Source organism: Trichechus manatus, unplaced genomic scaffold (assembly GCF_000243295.1).
Source record: "Trichechus manatus latirostris isolate Lorelei unplaced genomic scaffold, TriManLat1.0 scaffold00005, whole genome shotgun sequence".
NCBI classification, from domain to species: domain Eukaryota; kingdom Metazoa; phylum Chordata; class Mammalia; order Sirenia; family Trichechidae; genus Trichechus; species Trichechus manatus.
Genome location: NW_004443941.1, coordinates 26668177 through 26674949, shown reverse-complemented (window position 1 = coordinate 26674949; position 6773 = coordinate 26668177). Strand labels below are relative to the sequence as shown.

Here is a 6773-nt window from a genome sequence, read left to right as displayed (position 1 = left end):
TGGACGCTGGGTCCCTGGGCTGAGACTTTCCTAGACCCAGGAGACAGAGAGCTGTAACACCAGATAAAGGTGCAAGATTGTGAGCAGTGGTGGCAAGCGCAGCAGAGAAACGGCAGCAGTAGAACCAGGAGACAGTGCAGTCAGCTTCCCAGCCCACAGAGTGAGGCAGCCACAGTGTGTTTGCTGACCCTTGGAATAAGAGTTGAGTGCTTTCTGGCAGGAGGCTTGCTGGTGGAGTGTGGTGCCTCCAGGAACTTATCGGCAGAGCTAAAGAGCTTTGTAACACTTGCGTGAGCAGGGCAGAGATCAGGCTGAGGGACCAAGGGGCCAAGAGAGAGGCCTACCTGCGGGCATGGCCAATAAGCTGTACTGACCAAAGAAGTGTATCCTGAGTCATTCCTGATTCTGAATTGTAATCTGTTATTTTCCTAATAAACCCCATGATCATGAGTATGGTCTGTTCTGTATGGCTGTTGCAACAAATTATCACACCCAGCAGAGAAGTAGAGAGTGCCGTGGGAGGGACAGCTGGGGTGAGAACTGGTCAAAAGATTGGAAGGTGTGGAGGTATGTCTGACCTCTGCTTCACAGGAATCAGCCTTGGGCTGATGATGCTAAGGGTGATTCTCTCTTCTACTCCTGAAGTTAGACAAGGAGGTCTTACATTACCAAGCCACTTTTACACCAAGATAATGGCTTGTTTTCCTAAACCAGACTTCGGTAGGATAACGAAAAATAACACTTTTTTTTCTTCTAGTTGTATAATTTTACTGCTGTTTTACAGAAGCACAGGGCTCAGGTAAAATCCAACACTGTGTATCTGTGTTCAGGGGTTAGAAAAAACCACCAGTCCAGTGATGTGTAAGTTGCTTGCTGAATAATGGGTTGGACCAAGCCAGATAAATGGTGCTTGGGCAGAAAACAGTAGCCTGTAATACCAAAGATCAAACGCTACATGAGGAGCTTCAAGTTCAGCCCTCTATTAACAAAAGAGTAAGTACAGCTGTATAATTTTAAAGGAGGAAATATTGTGGCAAACTAAGAAAAGTCGATTCTTGATCACATATGTTCATCTCCTAAACTCATTGGTAAGGCAAAAAAAAAAAAAAATTGGCCACTTTTAGATTATTTCTGCTTTATATTTATCCTTCCAAAATACAAGTGTTACTCAGTAAAATGGTGTCTATGCATTCTAAACATTCTATTCTTCTGGCCAAAGGAAAGAAAAAAGAGAGGGAAGAAAAAGGCTACTTGTTAATAGGGAACAAGTTTAGAAGTGCTGCAGAGGTGGTAACATCCTTAGTAATTGTAATTGTCACTGGCTATTTAGTTTGTTCCTCTAGGATAATGGTTCTCAACCGGGGAGCAATCTTGGCCCCCAAAAGACATGTGGCAATGTCCAGAGACATTTTTGGTTGTCACAATTTGGGAAGAGTGCTATTGGCATCTAGTGGGTACAGACCACGTATGTGGCTAAACATCCTACAATGCACAAGACAGCCCCCCACAACAAAGAATTATCTGGCCCAAAATGTCAATAGAGCTGAAGTTGAGAAACCCAGTTCTAGGGAATAGAAGAGTCAAGGGTATGGAAGGATATGCTCGTAGAAGGAAGTTAACAATCGTCTGAAAACGAGGCATGCCTGTATTTCCTTCCCTAGCCTACCTCAGCCTTGACTGAAACAAGAAAGAGGAAATGAAAAAAACAGCAAAAGTGCTACCAGTGTGGAAGCAAAGTAAACGTTATAAAACAAAAAATAGCTTTAAAGCGGCTTGGATTTGCTTTCTACAGACTGTGCTCCTGCCCCACGCTCTTTGCCCACTTTTGCATTAATGATGGCTTTAAGAACAAAAACAAACAACAACAGAGTCGATCATTTTATCTTTCTGTAACCATTTTATAGAAGTTCATTTTTATACTATTAACTTACATTTGCTATAAATAAAAGTCCAATGCTTGCAAATTCCTTTAAGCAACACTATATTTTCAGTTCTTTAAAATGTTAGATAAGATAGGAAGCTTTGAAGTTTTTATTCTACTTGGTCAAATTCAATTTTTGCTTGTTAACAAAATAACTTAAGAATGTAATATTATCTGAGCAAATAATGAATCACCATGTACTTTTTATGAGTCCTTGGGCGGCGCAAATGGTTAAACGCTTGATGCTAACTGAAGGGTCGGCAGTTTGAACCCACCCAGAGGGACATTAGAAGAAAGGTCTGGCAATCTGCTTCTGAAAGGTCACAGCCATGAAAACCCTATGGAGCACAGAGTTATGCTCTGCAACACATGGGGTCACTATGAATCAGAATCAGCTTGATGGCAACTAGTTTTGGGTTTGGGTATGTACTTTTTAAAAGGAGTACGGGTTTTATTCTAAGGACAATGGGAAACCATTAATCATTTTTGAAATAATTAAAAATCATTTTAATGTACATTTAATTTACTTTTTTTAAAAAGTTTTTGAGTTATGATGAGTGCACTAATCTTAATTAGAAGTTAGATAACTTTGTTGTTGTCAGTTGCCATCAAGTCGATTCTGACTCATGGTGACCCCATGTGTGCAGAGTAGAACTGCTCCATAGAGTTTTCAAGGCTGTGACCTTCAGAAGTAGATTGCCAGGCCACCTCTGGGTGGCTTCGAACTGCCAGCCTTTCAGCTAATAGTCAAGCACTTAACCATTTGCACCACCAAGGACTCCACTGATAACTTTATACATACATACATACAAACATACATATACATATATATTTACACAGACACACACACACACACACACACACACGGACTCACCACCCCACATCAAGACATAAAACATTTCTAACACCACAAGTTTCTTCATATACACTTATTCTGAGAAGTTGAATACTGATTTCATTTTAATGTTTGATTACAAGTAAATCTTCACAGTAAGTCTTTTAAAACACGAACCAGATCATAGTAAATAAGCTGCATGAGGCAAAGGCCCTTATTATGATTTCCCAGCACCTAGAACTTAATATTTAACAGACACTCAACAAATTTGTTGAATACTGAACAATGGCAACAAATTTAGCACTAAACATTGTTCAGAAAAAAAGTAACATTAATTAAACAGCATTTTTTAGGAAAGTCTTTAACTGAAGAGGAGAATCTCAATGGCCGTTTCTATATACAGGCATTGAAGGTACTATCATGTAGTTGAGTCAATGAGAAAATTACTCACCGTGGACTCTGAATTTATTCTTAACTTTTATCATTAATCTCTAGCCAAGAATTTTCTGGATATGACTATCAGAAGAACCGCTTAATTTAACACCTGCCTTTTTCTGTTTGACACAAACTAGAGCAATCATATTTGAACATTCTTTTTTCATGTTTCTGATCTATGTATCTTTAATTCAAACTTTCTGGAACCTTATGTCCTAGTCAAGGTCTTAACCTGAATATCTAGAAGAAGAAAAAAAATCCTTCTTCCAGTTCTACTCTCCAGATTATTAAGGCTGCCTGACACTGTTTTGGCAAGACAAAAACGTGGGGGTAGGTTAAACAGTAGGATGTCGCCAAGCCGCTGCAGTACAGCTGTAGTAGAAAGAATGGGGCAGAAAAAATAACACAGAATAACACTGGTTTCTACAAAACAAAAGATACAGCTGGGGTTTTCGCTCTACTTTGGCAGGACCTGAGAATTACATCCAATCCATGTCTACAGAGACAACATATTCAGTCAAGGAACAGAACAAAATCACTCCCAGATTAGGCTACATAAGTAAATAGTCTTCAGGCTGAGTGTCATGTAAATAGTCTAAACTAAAAACAAATGTTTTAAATCAGCTAAAAGCAGACAGCTTTAGTTGTTAGAATAATTTCAATTTTGGTAAACACCGTTACAGTTTAAAATGGATTGCTGTCTGCCAATTTCCTTTCTCATTCCAATTATATTCACTATGTTCAGTCAACAAATTAATACAGTAGCAGTAGCATCAGAGAGGTATTTTTAAGCCTCCTGACAATATGAAAACAAGAAAGTGGGGAACGAACATTCTTTTGAGTATAGTCACTATGCATCAGGCATTGTGCAAACCACTTGACACAGGCTATCTCATTTAATTTCCTCAAAACTCCTACAAGTAATTCCAGTGCTCTAATTAGATGAATGCTTGATCTCTATTTTTTATAGTTTGTTATATGCTAAATAAACACTAAAATCAAAAGGCAAGACCAAAGTGATGTTAACGTGTTGGAAGACTGCTGTTACATGCTTTGGTATTTACTAAAATTTTAAGACCACTCCAGGACTAATGAGTACTACTATTTTCTGAGCACCAATTATGCACCAGACACTGTGTTAAGGGCTTTACATTTAATCATTGTAATTTTTTATGAAGCTATTGTGATCCTAACTTCACAGATGAAAAACATGCATATCAGAAATTAAGTGACTTGAAAAGAGCCTATAATCACAAAGCAAGAAAGTAGCAGAATCAAAATCTACACCGGGTCTGTTTCCTAGATCACATAACTCTGCACATAATACACTCTGCCACCTCTTTCCTGGATTACTCTTTAAAAAAGAAAAAAGAAAGAAATATACTAATTTAAAAACAAGAGTAGAGATTACAAAGATAATGTCATTTTAACACTGGGCATCCATGCATGAACAGCCATCACAAAGTGGGCAATGCTTTTGGTCTACTCCCTCAGCTTTGACTTGCTCATTTGTAACCTCTTTTCTAGAGTCCTCCCAGCAGTGATCTGATCAGCAAATTTCTGCTTGGCTTAATCGCAATTCTACCTGCTCCTGATTTGCTTGCCTTCTCAATTCTCCTGACTGCCGTTCCCACTAGTTCTTTGAGTTTTATCAGTAAAACAGCACTCCCTTCAGTTAGAGTCCCTGGGTAACACAAACAGTTTGCGACTGGCTGCCAACCTAAGTTGGTGGTTCAAACCCATCCAGTAGCTCTGGGGAAAACAGATTACAGACAAGAAAATGGAGCAGTTCTACTCTGTAACACATGGGGTCGCCATGAGTCGGAATCGATCTTGTGTGTTGTTAAGTTTGCTTTATAAATCAATATGAAGACATAGGAATCTAATACATATAAGTTAATTTACATTCATTGTTTAACTATATTCATACTCATAATGGAAAATGTGCACCATTCTTAAAAAAACACAACTGTTCATGCAACTAGAAATCCTATTTAAAAGCTCTCAAGTCACAATTAACATCCAGAAGATTTTAAGTCTAAGAGATATTTATATTTGCTAATTAACTAAGACCATACAATAGTACTAACAGAAGTTTTAGATTTCTCCAAACTTCAGAAATTCTATTTCTACATCAGTGTAACTCAGGGTTTTAAATCTCAGCACTATTGACATTTTGGGCCAGATAATTCTTTGCAGTGGGAGGCTGCCTTGTGCATCGTAGGATGTTTATTTTAGCAGCATTCCCAGCTTCTACCCACTGGAAGCCAGTAACACACAGCCCAGTTGTGACAACTAAAAATGTGAGCAGACACTGCCAAATGTCCCCTGGGGGACAAAATCACCCCAGTTGAGAACTACTGGTTTAACTTGATCTTATACATTAAAACTAGATACTGAAATTGTAATATCTGCCAATAAAATAGTCCAAAACTCTAATCTACATTCTTATGAAGAACAGGAAAAAGTTAACTGATGTCCTCAGGGAGTAACTTTGAGAATTTCAGGGCATTCTAGAAAAACCTGGCCTTTTGCACAATCCTAGGAACAAACAGCTCCACAAAACAAATGCCTAATAAATAAATAAAAATAAATATCTAAACTATTGGGGGCGGTTTGAGCACAACTGAGGTACTGATACATGAAGCAGGATGGAACAGAATACTGGTGCTTACTTATCTGCTCATTTCTTTCTGTTTTCAGCTCATGTTTAATCATTTCATCAACAAAAGGAATTACCACCACAAATTATTTGTGGTATCATATTTTTACTAGTAAACGCAGGCAGAATGTGTCCTTTAACAAATGTCTACTCAGTGTAAAGCATTGCTGGGGATAGAAATAAGAATACGACAGTACTAATTTTGATGTAACATAAATGTTGGAAGAGTTTCAAAGCTCTGAAAAAAGGAAGCTTATGTTAATAACAATAACAGAAACTCCACCCCACTCCACCCTTGGATGTGTCATGAAACTGGATGAAATTCAAAAAGTTACCACTTTTGGTCACATGCAAGTTTTAGGCAAAGCTCAACTACAAATGATCCATTTGCTATAGAAATATTTTCTTGGGAAAAAAGTCTCAGTGTATATGTCTTGTATTATCCCTGCTGGAATTTGATGTAGTGTTTAAATTATTATAGGCCTCAAGTCATAGTCAAACGTTACTTATCTACTTCTATGATGTTTTACCACCTCCTCTGTACTGGAAATACCAATTTAATTTGTCCCCTAACTGAACACATAATACCTAATTTCTATTTATTTTGTTACTAGTATTTTGATCATTTTTCCATATACTTGTTCACTAATTACGTGTTCCTCTTACCAATACGGAGCTCTGGCGGCGCAGTGGTTAAGAGCTCGGCTGCTAACCAAAAGGTTGGCAGTTCGAATTCACCAGCCGCTCCTTGGAAACCCTATGGGGCAGCTCTGTTCTGTCCTGTAGGGTCACTGTGAGTTGGAATCAACTCAGCGGCAACGGGTTTTGATTTTGGTCCTGCCTTTAATCTTTACTTCTGGCAAATGTTGCCCTTTTGGTCTGGTATAATTGTTTATTCTATTGAGTACATTCTTTTCAGG

At 38.2% G+C, this 6773-nt stretch overlaps 1 protein-coding gene across 4 annotated transcripts in view; it reads right to left on the bottom strand.

Annotated features, from left to right (window-relative positions):
- PRKD3 (protein kinase D3) overlaps window positions 1–6773 on the bottom strand; it is a 107277-nt gene that overhangs the window by 72196 nt on the left and 28308 nt on the right. The window lies entirely within an intron of this gene.